The sequence below is a fragment of the Medicago truncatula genome, chromosome 6, assembly GCF_003473485.1.
Source record: "Medicago truncatula cultivar Jemalong A17 chromosome 6, MtrunA17r5.0-ANR, whole genome shotgun sequence".
NCBI classification, from domain to species: Eukaryota; Viridiplantae; Streptophyta; class Magnoliopsida; order Fabales; family Fabaceae; genus Medicago; species Medicago truncatula.
Window position 1 is genome coordinate 37,558,682 of NC_053047.1, and position 18,926 is coordinate 37,577,607.

Below are 18,926 nucleotides of genomic sequence, written 5' to 3' on the forward strand. Positions count from 1 at the left end.
CTATATATATTTTATTATTATTATTATTATTATTATTATTATTATTATTTTAATGAAACGGTGTGTTTCAGTCTTCCCCCCTTAAGAAAATTCGTCCTCGAATTTTGCTACATCGCAAACACTACTAACCTTGATTTTCAAATAAGTGTGGATACTTGCCACGTATAGTTTCTTCGGGTTCCCAAGTGGTTTCTTCACCCGACGGACCTTTCCAAAGAACTTTCACTGACACAATATCTTTTGAGCGTAAACGTCTCACTCCCTTATCAACTAAAGCTACCGGATGTTCGGTGTATGACAGATTTTCATCCAATTGTACATCTTTATGACTAATCACATGAGAAGGGTCATAAATGTATTTCCGAAGCATAGAAATATGAAAGACCGGATGAACTCCCGAGAGATCTGGTGGAAGTGCTAATCGATAAGCTACAGGTCCGACTCTCTCCAAAATCTCAAACGGCCCAATGAATCTTGGAGTTAGCTTGCCCTTTTTTCCAAACCGCAAAACGCCCTTCATAGGCGAAACACGTAAAAATACATGCTCCCCCACTGTAAACTCTAAGGGACGTCGCCTCTTGTCAGAATAAGATTTTTGCCTACTCTGAGCAGTTACTAAACGATCTCGAATCAACTTAACCTTATCAATGGCATCCTGAATCAACTCAGGACCCATTAGCTTAGCTTCTCCAACTTCAAACCATCCTATAGGAGACCTACATCGCCTACCATACAATGCCTCAAAAGGTGCCATTTGGATACTTGATTGGTAACTATTATTGTATGCAAATTCCATCATCGGTAAGTATTGATCCCAACTTCCTCCAAGATCAAGAACACAAGCACGAAGCATATCCTCTAAAATTTGTATAGTTCTCTCAGATTGACCATCAGTTTGAGGATGAAAAGCTGTACTAAGATTCAAACGGGTTCCTAATGCCGCTTGAAAAGACTTCCAAAATTGAGCGGTAAATTGAGCCCCACGATCAGAGATAATAGAAATTGGTACACCATGCAAAGAAACAATCTCCTCTAAATAAATCTTAGCATATTGAGAAGCAGTATAGGTAGTCTTCACAGGTAAGAAATGTGCAGACTTTGTCAAACGGTCTATAATCACCCATACAGAGTCAAAACCTTTCTGAGTCCGTGGCAAACCTGTAACAAAATCCATAGCAATGCCTTCCCACTTCCATTTAGGTATTTCAATAGGTTGAAGTAAACCCGCAGGCTTCTGGTGTTCAGCCTTCACTTGCTGGCACACTAAACATTTAGAGACAAAATTCGCTACATCTCTCTTCATTCCTTCCCACCAATAAAATTCTCGTAAATCTTGATACATCTTATTAGAACCTGGATGAATAGTATAAGAAGAATGATGAGCCTCCTCTAAGATTTTCCTCCTTAAATCATCAACATTTGGGACACAAATTCGAGACTTCAACCACAAAACACCCTCGGAGTCAACTGAGAAGTTTGAAACTTTACCATTTCGCACATTATCCACCATCTTCATCAACTCCGAATCTTGACTTTGAGCTTGTTTGATATCATCAATTAAGGTAGAACGAATTTTCATGTGGGCTAACAATGTCCTTGAATGATCAATCTCAAATTGAACTCCACTTTCAACAATTTCTTGAAACTCTTTAACAATTGGCCTCTTAATTGCTGTCAAATGAGCAAGACTACCCATGGACTTCCTACTTAAAGCATCCGCAACAACATTAGCTTTACCAGGGTGATATAAGATCGTACAGTCATAATCTTTCAAGAGCTCCATCCATCCTCTCTGTCTTAAATTCAAATCTCGCTGCTCAAAAATATACTTAAGACTCTTGTGATCGGTGTAAATCTCACAAGTCTCTCCATATAGGTAATGCCTCCAAATTTTAAGAGCGAAAATCACTGCTGCCATCTCTAAATCATGTGTAGGATAATTCTGCTCATGCCTTTTAAGTTGTCTAGATGCATAGGCGATAACTTTACCATGCTGCATAAGAACACAACCAAGACCAACTCTAGAAGCATCACAATAAACAACATAACCTCCACCACTCGTTGGTAATGCCAAAATAGGTGCTGAAATCAAACATTCCTTTAACTTTTGAAAGCTTTCTTCACATGCATCAGTCCATTTAAACTCAACTTTCTTTTGGGTCAATCTAGTCAATGGGAACGCAAGTTTGGAAAAATCCTTCACAAAACGACGATAATAGCCAGCTAAACCAAGAAAACTTCGAATCTCCTTCACTGAAGTGGGCCTGGGCCAATTCTGCACTGCCTCAACCTTGCTAGGGTCAACACTTATCCCATTCTTTGACACAATATGTCCTAGAAACGCCACACTCTCCAACCAAAATTCACATTTAGAGAATTTGGCATACAATTGCTTCTCCCTTAAAGTTTGCAAAACCAACCTGAGATGTTGCTCGTGCTCCTCTCTACTCTTGGAATAAATAAGGATGTCATCAATAAAAACAATCACAAACCGATCCAAGAATGGTTTAAAAACACGGTTCATCAAATCCATAAAAGCTGCTGGAGCATTTGTAAGCCCAAAAGACATAACAAGAAATTCATAATGTCCATAACGAGTGCGAAAAGCTGTCTTTGATATATCCTCACTCTTAATCTTCAATTGGTGATACCCAGACCGTAAGTCAATCTTAGAAAAACATTGGGCTCCTTGAATTTGGTCAAACAACTCGTCAATACGGGGTAAAGGATATTTATTCTTTATTGTCACCTTGTTCAGCTGTCTATAGTCTACGCATAATCGCATGGATCCATCTTTCTTTTTCACAAATAATACTGGTGCACCCCACGGAGAAGTACTAGCACGAATAAAACCCTTGTCAAGAAGATCTTGTAGTTGCTCCCTTAACTCCTTCAATTCTGCCGGGGCCATTCGGTAAGGAGGTATAGATATAGGTTGAGTGCCAGGAATTAAGTCTATAGAGAACTCAATTTCCCTATCAGGTGGTATTCCAGGAAGTTCTTTTGGGAAAACATCTGAAAACTCACACACTATGGGAACATTTTCTAACTTTTCTTCACCCGCTTGAACATCCCTAACCAATGCTAAGTACCCTTGACAACCTCTACTTAGAAGTTTGTTAGCTCTCAATGATGAGATTAAATTATTTGGTACCCAACTGCATTCTCCTTGAAACGAGAAGGTTGCTTCCCCAGGTGGTTTAAATTTCACAACTTTATTATGACAGTCTACGGTGGCATGATGTAAAGACAACCAATCCATACCCAGAATCACATCAAAATCTACCATATTAAGGACTACTAGATCCGCAGGTAATACTTTGCCCTCAATAGATACATCACATGAATAATACACAGACTTTGCTAGCACATTATTACCAACAGGTGTAGTCACAACTAAGGTCTCATCTAGAAAAGATGAACTTTTACCAAGTCGAGGAGCAAAGTATAATGATACAAAAGAATATGTAGCGCCAGGGTCAAACAAAACATGTGCATCTTGGGAACAAACAGAAAGTGTACCTGTAACCACTGCATTAGATGCCTGAGCATCTTGTCGGGTCAAAGCAAAAACCCGAGCATGACCTCTCCCTACTTGTGACTGACCTCTACCTCCAGGTCCTCTACCTCCATGTTGAGATGCTCCTGAACCCCGAACAAAAGAATTTCCCTCTTGTCTCACAGGTGCAGAAGGGGAATGAGAAGATGCTAAAGCTGCAGGTGCTGATGCACGACTAGATGATGGTTGTGTTGTAGGTATAGGACAATTCTTCTTAATGTGACCCTTTTGACCACATTGAAAGCACTCTCTGTCATCATTAAAACAAGTTCCAGAATGAAATCTACCACAAACAGAACAAGCTCTGGTTGTACCACTAGAATGCCTATGAGGAAAAGTAGACCCCGTGGATCCCCTGTGACCCGACCTATGACTTTGCACTGTACCAGATGATTGTCCACTAAAACCACCCTTCTGTGATACTGATTTTTGTTGCCCCTGATATCCAAACATAGATCCACCCCACGATTAGAATAATTACTGTGAGATCCTTCCACTCGTTGTTTCTTGCGAGGATCTTGTCTACTACCTCCTTTATCCTTCTGTCGCTGCTCAATCTGAAGTGCCAAACTTAAAACGTCTGCAAAAGTTTGACAATTAGAACCGACCACTGATCTGAATATGTATTCCCTTAACCCTCTGATGAACTTCTTGATACGCATCTCTTCCGTGACACAGTAGGCAGCATACCTAGAAAGCTGTGTGAAACGGGCAATATACTCTGAAACCGACATTCCCTCCGTTTGCTCGAATATCTCAAACTCATGAGCTAATTGATCTCTAACACTTTGAGGAAGAAAACGAGCCATGAATAATTCAGAAAATTCTTTCCATGCCATGGGAGATGATCCCATTTGTCTTCCATGTGTCACTGTGTCAAACCAGTCATGTGCCACACCTTCCAACTGATAAGATGTCAATTCCACTGCCCTTACATCTGAACATCCCAATGCTCTCCATAACCTCTCTAGTCCATCAATGAATCGTTGTGGATCTTCACTCACACTAGACCCGGAAAAAGTAGGTGGTTTAAGTTTCAAAAATTCTGCTAAAGTAACCTCAATTCCCCTTGTTGGAGCTACCACCACCTGATCAACCTGTCTAACTTCTTGTTGACCTTCTAAATTTTCATGTGTTTGGTTTCCTTGTTGCTGCCCAGCAACAATTTCAACAAGTTGTTGTACAACCTGTTGTAAACCCTGTAGGTTAGCATTTTCCACAACTGGATTTCCACGTCTTCTTCTAGGAACCTCAACATCGAATAACTCTTCATCAAAGGCATGCCTGCCTGCATTAACTCCACGTCCCCTAACGTTAACCCCACGTCCACCTCGAGCACGGCCTCGACCTCTATGACGAGTGCCTTGAGGTGGTGCATTTGACTCATCAACAACTTCCCTTCTAGGACGGTTCCTATTCCTGGGTGGCATCCTCACCTAAGAAAGTAACATTGATCAGAAAAAGAAGCAGACAACGAGGAAAGTGACACCAATCAAAGACACAAATTCGGACAACAAATGAGACTACCATAGAGTTCTAATAGCTTTTTGCGAGTAAATGGTGCCGCGGTTCACAATTTACTAGCAAAAATCTATTATCACTCTATGTCTGCAGCTATTTGGACCTAAAACCGGGCTCTGATACCAACTTTGTCACGACCCAAGCACAAAATCGTGACCGGCGCACAGACTTGTACATTTTAGTCCGGCAAGCCTAACGACCAAACTCGACAAATGACATAAATAATTTACAGATATCCATTTTTTTCATCAAAATAATATTTACAAAAATTTGGACAGAGTATCCCTTGTATTTTTAACGTTACCAAGATATGAATCCTGTCCATAAACCTGTCACATCATCCAGAAGCTCAAAAAGACAATTTTTACATAACTGTACAACTCAAAATGAGGCACTCTAACTCCATATAGCTGCAGATACATTGACTGAATATTTACATAAATAAAAAGCCATCCATCAAGGAGGCCTACCAAAAATAGAAATGATGGACTTCGGATCTACTTGCAGCTTCCTACTCAGCTGCTCGGGAATCTGAAAAAAAATAGAAAAGAAAGAGTAAGCCACAAGGACTTAGTGAGGAGACAACAACCACCACCGACTAGAAGGGAAACACACAAGAGCACGATTATTTATTTTTCTCAAATCTAATTTTTAACTTACAAAGCTAGTACCCGTATAAAAATATGATAAACTCACAATCGAGTGTGCCATGAAAATTCGGAAAACATCGTAACTTAATCAAACCAAATAAAAGTATATTAAAATTTCCAATGTCGTAAGGAAGTGAACCCAAATCCACAACTTAAAGAAAATATAGAATCGCGTATAATGAAAAAGGAATCGAAATAATCAATTCCAAATAGAATATAAAATCAAATTCCATTTAATTAAAAGTAAGTATAAAATCCAACTTTATTGAAAATAGTCAAATGGGTGAATCGAGAACTAGCTCCATCTAACGGATAGCTCTTTTCTCTCGACTCAAAACAAAGTGTAAAACATTTTCAATTAGAGAGTTTACCACTCATTGATAGCCCTCTCCTCCTAATGGCGGCCTTTCCATAGGGGCGGCTCCATCTAATGGGGTAACTCTACCTAATTGAAAACACATACTAGGTGCACCTAGGTTGTCATAATGATAATCATTTTTCTCGAACACATAGGTTTAAAAACCATGATTTTGTAAAACATCAAACTTGTGTCAAACGTACACAATCAAATTCCAATTTGCAATCCTTTGCTTAGAAGTTACAGATAACATCCAAATAGAGACCACAATAATATCAATGACTTTTAAAAATGTGTCAAAAACGAGAAAAATATTCGAAGGGTGTGTTCCCCATTTTTGTAAATACTTTTAACATATAAAATCATAAAAATATCAATAATAACGATATTGAAAATAAGCGATAATGATCGTCATCTACTCACAGTTACGATGAATCAACTAAGAGTGCTCTCCAACCATCCCGGGAGAAGCATGTGAAGCATCCGGCATCGTATCTGAGCATTAATAATGTTTTCACATATATTAGAAACTCATTCCAGAACTTTAGTAGCACTAGATGACCATGAAATGCAAGTTGAATATGTATTATCGCATTATTGATAACATATAGGCTTCCATAACTTATTAATTTATTCCCAACTTTTGTTTTAGACCGAATATGACACAAGTGCTTATTCTACAAGGAACGAATAGCAGAAACAATATGCCTACATTGCTTAAATTATATATATAACCATTCAAAGTAAATGAAAGTCCATGTCATATTTATATGTTGAAATCTTTTATACTTTACTCTCAAATTAATTTCTAACTCACTAATCATGTCTAAATATGCATTAATTGAAATATAAGTTGATAAATATACCTTAAAAAGTCTCAATGAGCAACCTTCACAAAATGGGTATTTTTCTTCTCAGAACCCTAACCCCAATCTCCAAAATCAAACCCAAATTAACTTGTAATATGAAATTGTTTTACTTTGGTGAATAATTTCTCTTATGGGTGTTTGATTAGTGTGTGGAATTGGTTGATTATGGAAAGGGAAGAAGCAAAATGGAAAGAAAAGTGAGAACAGAGAGAGCTACGGGAGGAAAAGAAAGAATGAGGGAAGTGTTATGCTTTTCTTTTTCTTTTTTTTTCCACGTGTGTCTAGTAACTTCTATATATATTTTATTATTATTATTATTATTATTATTATTATTTTAATGAAACGGTGTGTTTCATAAACCTGACCCAGCAAAACCGCACAAGTGTGTAAGTTGACCCAAACGGGTGATACAAAAATTTAAAATAACACACAAGTGTATCAACCTCTAATTAACCCTAAAACTAATTAAAGGTCTTCGATCGGTGATTGAACCCTCAGTCAACACTGAAGATTTTCATGTACCTCAACTCCCTGCAACAATGGCAGCAAGCTAAATGACCCTTTCGAGCCTCACAGTTCAAACCAAACAAACAAAGTGAATGGCAAATCTTAAGCTGATGTATGTATTGTCTGCCAACACAGATGTCATTCAAGATTCATCACCTCACCAACCCTTTACTATCAAAGAGACAGAAAATTCTTCACACAATTTCTGGCTATACAGTCTGCATGTAGTCACACGACCAAACTGACTTTGGAGACGTTGATGACCACGAACCCAATCTACTCCAATCAACCTTCGGCCCCAACACAAGACAACTGGGAATCTCAACAGATCCGGATAAATCAGAGATCAAGGGTTGCAAACAAACCACGTTTGACGGTGTAAGAGAGGGCGTGAACTGAAGCGGTAGAACCACCTATGCATCAACCATATCGACACTGCAGATCCATATAAGCCACAACCTCGATTTTCTTTTTTTTTTGTAAAAAAAACTAGACCCTGCCAAATCTTAACATAACAGCGGAGTGGCGGCAACCCACCACCGCCGTGAATAGACGAACCTAAAACCACATGTCGGGTTGAGAAACTGAAGATCTAAAATGAGCTAGAGTGGTCCGCGCGATAGAGCAATTAGCTCGCTGACGGCCACTTAAAACAGTCCCAGCAAGTAGCATAGCTACGAGACCGCAAACTACCACCACACCAGAGATCCCTGACCGACAACACGGCCTCGGCAGATCTAGAAGGAGGTGGTGTGGGTAGCTACCACCAACCATCACACCACCTACTGTTATGGCTACATCGAAATTAAAATGGAGTGGCAGCGCGAAGAAGAGTGAGAGGAAAGCTGGTTTTCTCTGAGAGGAAGAAGGAGGCGCGATTTAGGTTAGAGAGAAGAGTCAAAACCTTAAAATCGACTTAAAATCAAGGCTTAATTGGACTTTTGGTCCCTTAACTAATTTGTTGTTTTCATTTTGGTCCCATAACTTCTAAAATCAACGTTTTGGTCCCTTACAAATGTCTCTGTTAGTCAAATTAGTCCTATTCCGTTAATTTTAACATCAAATGTCTAAGGTGAACCAACATGGTAAGTGGTCCACCATAGACCTTGTTAATTTATTTAATCTTAGCTCTTAGATCACTTTAAAACAAAATAAACCCTTAAGATTATGCAAGACCATTGAATCCACTAATAAACCATCATCACATGATTTTTCTTTTCTTCATCTTCTTCCTTCTATTTCTTCATCTTCATCCATCTTTATTCATCTTCATGCTCATTTAAACCCATAACACCTATACTCATTTAAACCCAAATCTTATTATGACAACAAGTGTGATGACCCAAATCTTATTTTCCTCCTCCACCGCGTCGAGCCCTGACGGAGGTCCTGCGAGATCCTCGCGGCACCGGAGCATCTGTGCAGCATACTACTAGATATCTTGAACGTCGATGATGCCAACAAGAAGAAGCAAACTCATATCTTCATCCTCCTCTCTCTCAATTTCCCAAGCTACAACACTTAACCATAAATAAAAACATAGAAAAGAAAGAAAAAAAACAATTGTTTGAAAGAGTGAAATGGAATTTGATGAATAAGCGGAACAAGAAGAGGAGATGGAGATTCCAAAAACACAAACACCAGTGCCAACGAGTTATGACTGACTTGGTAATTCAGCTTCACATTCAAAACTCACCGTCGTAGTTGACGGAAGGAAAGGTAATGGCAACGGCGGTTTTGTTTTGACGATGAGGTACCGAGAATGTCAGAAGAATCACGTTGTTAGCTTCGGTGGCCACGTTGTTGACGGTTCTTGCGAGTTTATCGCTGCCGATGAAGAAGGAACACTTGAAGCTGTTATTTGCGCCGCTTAGAGAATTCAAAATTCTGGAATCCGAATTCTTATTCCTCCTTCCTGTTTTTGTGTTGTTGTGGTGGTGTGTTGCACGAATCAGATTCGCTTATGTTGGTGATGGAACCCACATCCGTATTCTTCTTGGCTATGATAAGATTATGTGTTGTTGTGTTGATTAATTTATGAATTTGTAAGTTTAAAATTAAGTAAGTTTGATATTTATGGGTTTTGGAAGAAGAAGAAGACGAAGAGATGAAGATTGAAAAAAGAATTTGATTTTTTATTTTTCTGGGTTTATATGAAGATGGATGGAAAGTGATGAAGATTGAGAGATGGAAAAGGTTTATTGTGGTATTTTTTTTTTAAAACCGTAAAAACACACAAAAGAGAAAGAGAGAGAAAAATGAAAAAATTAGGTGATGACGGTTCACTATAACTACAATGGACATGCAATCGGATGGTTAAAATTATATAAAAAAGTTTAGACATTAAAAAAATAACATAGGGAATCAATTTGACTTACAGTGACATTTGTAAGGGACCGAAACGTTGATTTTAGAAGTTATGGGACCAAAATGAAAACAACAAACTAGTTAGGGGACCAAAAGTCCAATTAAGCCTAAAATCAAAAAAGAAGATGATATATATATACTATATATAAAGAAAATAACTTCCTTTAGTTCTTTTGGACTGGTTTTTTCTCTTTTCAAAAATAGCCTCAATTTTTAATACAAATAACACACGTAACAAATAGATAAGAATAAATTTAAATATTAAAATAAAAGTGTGACAAACACAAATGTCTGATTTTGTGCTTTATCATTTAAAATGTGTAACAAACTAGATAAGTACATTTATCCTTACATTTTCATTATCTCAACTATACCCTTAAACAACAATTTTTTCTATAACAAAGATCGTTGTTGGTGTCATTAAAAAAATAAGAATTTAGATTATATTTATTTATATATATTGTTGGTTTCATTGAAATAGATAATCATGGTTAGTTTTATTTGTTATAATTTGAAAGCAAAAAAATATTTATATTTTTACTTTTAATCAAAATTAAAATTTCATTAAAAAACACCATTCATAATAGTTAGTTACATATCATATGAGAATAGACTTCTTATATAAGAATGATAAGAATGAATCTCAATCATTAGATTAAAATGGATGGATAGGATTAAGAGACTCGTTTTAAACAACAAATGTGCATTTCCTTATTCTATCCTCTCTCAACACTCAGTGTTCATCTTCTCAAAATCACATTCTAATGTGATTCGATCTCCTAAGTAAAACTCAACTCATATTTTCTAATTAATGATTATCTCTATCTTGGATAGTAACATAATTATATATTGCTTACATATATCAGTCTCAACTAGATAATAACATTATATAGATTGTTTCATCTATACATGGATCTTAATATGGTCTGTATAATTCATTTTAGGATTCTAATTTTTTTCCACCCAAATTATACTGGGAGAATCGAACCTGAAACTTTAAAAAGGAGTACATTTCAAAGTTTCAAACTAACATAAAAAAAGACATTAATAAATTGTTTTTTTATGTGTCTTCTAAATATAATAATATGAATAATCTATACCGGTATATAAATGAAATATGCACATGATACAAATATATTCTTTATAAATTTATATAAAAATACAAATATTTGTTAATGACATATAGATAAAACACGGGACATATTAACGTTATCTTTATAATTGAAAATGATAATAAAATGCATAGGTTGTTAGAAGGAGATAGATTAAGCATATATAAATGCTATACCACCTAATTACCTTATTTCTCTTATGAGGGAATAAGAAAATTAAGGAACCTAGGGCCATTGGGAAAACTACAACTATTGTTAACCAAGGAAAATAATTCGTCATAAAAATAAAATACACTTGAGATAGAAAAGCCCGTGCTAAAAAAATAGAAAAAAGATTTTGAGCACAAGTTTTCGCCAGTAAAAAAAAAACGTATTTGTGTGGTGTTTTTTGAAATGTATCAATAAACTACTTCGAGTTGTTTCAGACCCTAAATAAACTCACACTTAAGAAATTTGTCTGATAAGGAGACTCACACCTCTTACAACCAACACAGTCCTATGTTCTTGGTGCATAAGCTATTTGCATGTTCTTGGTGCATAAGCTATTTGCTTAGCTTTACATCCATCCCAAGGCATGATTTCTAATACATCTGTGGAACAAGCTCAGACACATTGAGTACATCCTATACATGTATCATAAATCTTTATTGAATGTGACATTATATCTATGATAATTTTTAAACATAAAAATTGAAAATTATCGATCTTGTAAGCTCGTAAATGAATCATATATTTATATACCAATTAATGTTTGTATCAAAATCCTTTCTGATATCATTCCATTTTGGGTATTTATTGAAAACCCGCAAAGCATACCGCAATGGGTTGAACCACTTCATCAAAAGTCAAATGATTAATATTTGCAGGGGCAGATTGGAAGGATTAGTAACTTCAGGGATGAAAATTCAAACAACCTATATTTGCAGGGACGAAAGACATATTTAAGCCTATAGAAAAACTTGCTTTAGAAAAATAGCTATATTTTTTTTTTAATCATAGAAAGAAAGTTATATTTTGTTGGTAAAACGAAAAGAAAAAAAAGTAAATAGAAAAATTAAATTCATTATTAATTTTTTGAGGGAATTAGTATTTAAAGTTTTCTTTTGACTTCTTATCAAAATAATTAAATTCTTTTGACTGATTATTACTTTCTTTTATACAAACTTTTGTTGATATGATGTTATTTTTTTAGACTAAATTTATATTTTGCTGCTTAAGTAAATTCTAGGTTTTCTTTTGTTCCTTGAGTTTATTTTGATTCATTTTGATCTTATAAGTCACAAATATTATACGATTTTGTCTCTTGAGGTGTTTATGTTTTATTTTCGTCTTGTAAGTTATGAACATTGGACATTCTGGTCTCTTTAAGTTACAAATATTAAGACATTTTGGTCTCTATTTATTATACAGAGAGAAATAATAGAATGAAATAATAAATGATTAAGAGTAATATAGAAAAAGCACAAAGAATTTCATAAAAAAATACAAATACATGGATTCTGCCATAAACATGGTCATAATTTAACCTAGTTGAGATTACGGCATTACCGGAAGGAAGATTTAGAAATTACGAAGTTTCATATCTAAGTTCATTACGTACAAATGATAAATAGGCAATGGGAATAACCATGAACAAAGTAAATTCGGGTTGTCAGACCTATTAATACAAATTCTTAGCTGAAAAAGCATAATGAACAAGCAAGGATGAGTTAAAACTGACACAATATAAATATCATAACTTAATATAAACTTTATTAATAGAATTCAACAAATAAGAATGAGTTCATCTTAGAACCCTGATCAAAGTGGTTTAGTTGCTCAAGACAACATACATCATAAAACAATAGAAAAACATACCCTAGAGAGAACAAGAGGAGGAAGAAATCCTACCTTAAAACTCTGATGTTTGACCCTTTTCTTGAACCGCTAGTTTTCTGAATAAAAAATAATGTGTGAAACGGTCTCAATTTATAGCATATGATTACTTAATTATTTTTGCAAAGGATAAGAATATTATTCATACTTATTTGATTAGACCGATTTGATAGGTCTAAGAGACATTTTTATCGCTCATGATCTGACATTTTTTTTTAAGCCTAAGTCTTGTCTATTTAAAAGGAAAATATGGTTTGACCTGATCTATTGTATGTTAGGTTGTGATCCCTTGTAGATCGATGTAAATTTAAGATGTAAATTTAAAAGTTTGATTGATATTCACATGATTTATCATACCTTATTAATGGTTATAGCAACATGTCATTAATTGCTAGACATGACAACAAACCTCGTATGACGGCTACCCGCTCGAACCAAATTCAATTTAACGGATTTTCCTCGTTTGGATCTTGTTTGGGTATGAGTTTTTTTTTTACGATTTCAAAACGCGGGTGCCTCGAACCCATACTCATATCCAATTACCTCTTTAATATGAATAGAAACTCAAACTACAAGTCATTTCACTCATGTAGTCAGAATCTCATTCTTTCATACTACATTCACTCACTTCCGAGTTCTCTCTCTTCTCATTCCATATCTCACACTCTCGATCTCTCTTTCTTCTCTATCATCATAGTCATCGATCGCCATTATCTCTTTGTTGAATAATACATTACAACATTGCGCTTGAAGCAACTATTTTTTTTATTAAAAAAAAATAAGTATTACGAGAATGGGGATGATGTAGGAATACCTGAATATGTTAAAGACGATGATGCGATTCAATTGTTCATCAGTTGATTATAGATATAATGATGTGCAAGTACATGAAAATCATATATAGAAACAGAGAAAGTAAAATCCGTCTCTATCCCACTCTATTGTCATGATGCCATTTTTTGTTTTCTATGGAATTGTCATCATACATAAAAGTTTAATACTACCATCAAGTACAAAATTCAAATTTTACCAAGGGATTTGTAAAATGGTTACTTACTCCTTCCATTCCTTTTTAAATGTTACTTTTGGAGAAAAAATTTGTTTCAATTTAACTGTCACTTTCAAAATTCAATGCAACATTAAACGTTGTTTTACCAATATTACCCTTAGTTATTTATTGTTGAAAGAGAAATATATAAAATGAGATATTAAATTAATAAGGTTATTATAGTAAAAGTATGAAGTATTGTATCAAAAGTAGTACTCCCTCCGTCCCTCAATAGATGACCTAGTTGACTCTGACACACGTACCAATGCATATGTTTTTATCTTTGATATCTTCGATTCTCTACTAAAAAAAAATTATAAAAATTTAATATTTTAAAAATATTCATCGAGACGAATCCAATAATATCTTACATTATATTGTTTATCTTTGTGAATTAGTAGAAAAATATGGTCAAAGTATGTCAAGTCAATAATGTATATTGTCAACTATGTCATTTATTAAGGGACGAAGGGAGTAATATTTATTGATTGTTATTTTTTGTGTAAAATGTAAAAAATGACAATTAAAAAGGAACGGAGGTAGTACCTGGAGGTAGTACGTCATTCAAGTGAATAAAAACTTTTTATCTTTTCCCAAGACAGATGAAAGAGTAAAGTAAATTAGTGGAACGACAAAAGTGGATGCGTTTCAGTCCAAGTTCCATTATTTAAGAGAACGAGATTGCTTCAAAGAGATAGGGTTCTCATTGTGGTATTGAGTTAGTTTAACTTCTGGTCTTTACTTTTTCCTTTTTATCTATTTGGAGAAGGTACTACCTTATAGATCTCAAAGTCCATCGTCATCAAAATATTGTGATGGATCTGATCTGAGACATGAGATCTAGTCTCTAGATTTTTTTGCAGTTAATTATTTTCTTTTTCCTATTTTTGTTAATTTCTCTATGATTCTCATATTTTCTAAACGATTTTTGCAGCTAATATTTTTTTGACTAGATTTACTTATTTTAAATTTTACTTTATACAAAATAAAATCTAAATTATTTCAATGAAGGTGAAGCTTTGATGTTAGGGTTTAAAGGGGTGGAGCTTCCTTTAGTCCAAATATGGATCTTGCTATGTTGATAGAGCTGCTTAGCTATGGGTCCCTCAACTCTACCCATCTTGTTCTTTGTGGTAGTTTTGTGGCTTCCATATCTAGGGAGCCTTATCACCTTTAGTTTAATCTTTCTTTGGATTGAAGGGAGCTCTACATCTTGCTCTCTTACTTTAATTTTACATTTCTTAATATTTCAAGCCCTAGTTATTTATCTCATCTTAATTCTATTGATTTATTCAGTTTGCTCAAAATCCAGTGCTTAAATTCTTTAAAGTATTATCTTTAGTCTAGATCTACCCTAGATCTGTGAAATCTTTGATGGTTTGAGATTTTTGTTTATTATCTTTTGTTGAAATAAATTTATTATTCGTTTTCTGTGTGACCATTGACCAATAAATTAATGTTGTTCAATAATAATATTTTACTATTATTTGTTCCACGTTCAGATGGATTTCAACTTGGAACAAACATAGAAGAGATCTTGCATGAGAAAGATGTGTTTTTAAGTGGACTTGGATTGACCAATGATTGATCTTGCAACAAGTCAAGATGTGTGAAGATGCTATTGAAATTCGACCACATGTGAAGATTTTTCGACATGTTAAGATAGATGTCATTGATGTTGTAATGTATATCTGCTTGCCTCATATTTTTGTTATTATGGAGAACGAAATGAAGTTATGAATGTAGCCAAACTTTGAAGTTGTAAAGTGTTTTTTTTTAGGTCAAGTGTAGATGTATTTTTTTCGGTGAATGTATCTGAACTTTGGAAGTTGTAAAGTACTTTACTTTCATCGAATGTACTCCCTCCGTCCCAAATTGTATGTCGCTTTAGGGAAAAAAATTGTTCCAAATTATATGTCGTTTTAAAATACTAATGCAACATTAATGTTATTTTTCCTATTATAACCTTAATTATTTATTACTCTCTCTTTTTTCAATTTTTTCATTTATCTTTTCCATATTATTTATTAAGAACAAATTTGTAAAACAACTCTTAATATCTCTTTTTCACGCAAAATTAATTAAATTTCTTAATATGTGTGAAATGCTCAAAACATTATACAATTTAGGACGGAGTGAGTATTATAAAAGTTACAGTTGTAAGGTATTGATGGTAAAAGAGATAAGGGATAATAAATTCGCTATTTTACTGGGGAAATTGACATATTTTCCCATCTTAGGTCAATTTAATGAGGATCATTGATTTAATATTAGTAAATGTCAATGGATAGGAATTTTGATGAGATTTTAATATTAAAAAGTTGATGGACCATTTTTTTATGGCTAAAATATGATTTTAGTTCCTGCAAATATGTCTCGTTTTGGTTTTAGTCCCTATAAAAAACAATTTGTTTTTGGTCCCTGCAAAATTTTTTGTTTTTGAAAATAATCCTTTTTTAAAACTGCCAAATAATCAAAACATATTGGGCTGTTTTGTATTTAAATTAGTTAGGGGTCCATAACTGCAACTTTTGGAAAGATAGGGGTCTAAAAGTGCAATTAAGCCTTTTTTAAATTGTAAATCGCTTAATGAGGACCAAATTTTTATTTTTATTTTATCAAAATAAATATTTAATTTTTTTATTATTTAGAAATACTTGATAAAAAAATTAAGGTAAAAAATCTTTTTATGAACTAAGTGACTTTCATGTAAAGGAAATAATCAAGTGATATTATTTATTTTCAAAAGAACATGTTTTCAATTAAGTTAGAAAATAAATCTCAAGAAGTTGAAATCTGAGAGTGAAACATGAAAATGTTAGCTCATGGTATTTGGGTCTATATTTTTATATCAAACAAGTTATTGAGGATGAGGTTGGGATTGCAGATTTTCTCCTTTAGAAAAAATATTATTTTTTTAAACGGAATTGGAAAAAAAAAATAGGGTTTAAATGATATGATTTTAAAATGAGGGGTATATATTAGAATATAAATAAACAGGGTACAAGTGACAACAAATAAAATAAAATTAATCTAATATGGGAATATTTGTCAATTTGCCCATGCTAAAACTCGCCATCTGTCAATTAATTAATCTTTTTTTGAAAATAATTATTTTCTTCTCCCTATGGACTATTCTAAAGAGAGATTAATCCAACGTTTCAAGTCCATTCTCACATCTCTAGGAAAACCACTGTCACATTGGTTTCTACAATAGGAATAATTGAGGGGAATCTCCATCCTTACAAGAAAGATACTTCCTCCGTTTCAAATTATATGTCATTTTGGAAAAAAAAATTGTCCTAAATTGTATGTCGCTTTACAATACCAATGAATCATTAATGTTACTTTTCCTATTATTTCCTTCACTATTTATTACCTTCTCTACTCTCAAGTCATTCATTTATCTTTCTCATATCATTTATTAAGGATAATTTTGTAAAACAACTCATAATATCTCTTTCCCACACAAAATTAATTACATTTCTTAATACGTGTGATATACCCAAAACATCATACAATTTGGGACGGAGGGAGTATCAAGAAAGGTTATTGTAGAATTTAGTTTGATAATAGGTTATTGTAGAATTTATAGATTTGATAATATTTGATAGGGTTGATAGTGTTTTTCACCCCTGTAATATAGGTCATTTCCGGTTTTCGCCCCTATAAAATTTTCGGTATGATTTGCACCCTCGTAAAAAATTTATTTTCCGGAAAACACCCCTAATAGGCCATTTTCATAATTTTTTTTCAAGAAATTTTGGTTTTTGAATGGCCTATTAAGTGTGTTTTCCGGAAAATAAAATTTTTACGAGGGTGCAAATCAAACCGAAAATTTTATAGGGGCAAAAACCAAAAATAACATATATTACAAGGGTGAAAAACACTATTAACCCTATTTGATAATAATTCATATGGTTTGTAATAAGTATTTTTATTATATAATGGGTCATGCTACAAGTTTTATATAAAAAAAAGTTTCTTTTTAAGGTTTTAATGTGATGAATATATAATTTTCAAAGTTTTTTTTTGAGAGGATATAATTTTCAAAGATAAAACATTATAGTTTGGATGCCTAACAAATAACTTTGAACTTTGTTGAATCTCTATAATGTGGACCAAATATGTAATAGCATGAATGCATGCTAGTCATTGCTCTGAATCAACATATTGCATAGCACGAGTACAAATTCAAATGAGCACGGACCTATGTATTACCGTTTGGATTAGGGAAAAATAAACAAGAGTTTCGACATCTTTGTGAATGAGTGCGGGTAAAGAAGTTGGTTCGTGAGAGTAGGTTCATTTTGAAACATGGAATATAGAGAAAAAAGTTATATTGTTCAGGATTTAAGTCTTGGTACATTGAAAAAGTGAGATCGAGAAATGGAGTAGGCGCTATCGTGGATAAAGAGCGTAAGAATGACATCCTTAATGTAAAGAAGAAAGAAGGTTGAATCATATCCCAAAAATTTATAGTGGAACAAGACACATTTAATGTTATTAGTGCTTATGCACCTTAGAACACCTTAAAGTAAATCTATGAGAGGTTTTAGAAAGCTTAATTCATGATATAAATGAGCATGTAGAAAGTGCTTTGAGTGGTTTTGAGAGCTTTTATAAGGGGGTATGGCTTCTGGGACATAAATACATATGGAAAATTCAATGAATTTTCCATTAGCTTTTGATTTTACTATAAATATGTGTTTTAAAAAAAGTGAGAAACTTCTTATCACATATAAGATTGGCCTTACACGTTCTCATATATATTTCTTTATTTTTAGGGAAATGGATTGAAATATTGATTTGGACTATAAAATCAAACCGAAGAGAGCTTCATTAGCCAACATAAAGTTTTGATTATGGATCCAAGCGTTTAGAGGGGGCGAAGAGAAGAAGTTGCAATGTGGCTTAGAGGATCAAGTGGTTTCATTTAAAGAGGGAAACAAAGGTTTTCCAACACATGATTTTAGAGGGAGGTTTTGAGAAATTTCAAGTAAGTGCAAATGATATGTGAGAGAAGAAAAACACATAATACTAGACAAGCTAAGTACCAA

At 33.8% G+C, this 18,926-nt stretch overlaps 1 long non-coding RNA gene across 1 annotated transcript; it reads left to right on the forward strand.

The window, feature by feature from the left end:
* The first annotated feature begins 14,486 nt into the window (after positions 1 to 14,486).
* On the forward strand, positions 14,487 to 15,779 carry LOC112422488 (uncharacterized). Its single transcript, XR_003012802.2, has 2 exons — positions 14,487 to 14,635; positions 15,369 to 15,779. It is a non-coding gene; the product is annotated as an uncharacterized lncRNA (long non-coding RNA).
* Positions 15,780 to 18,926: the final 3,147 nt, after the last annotated feature.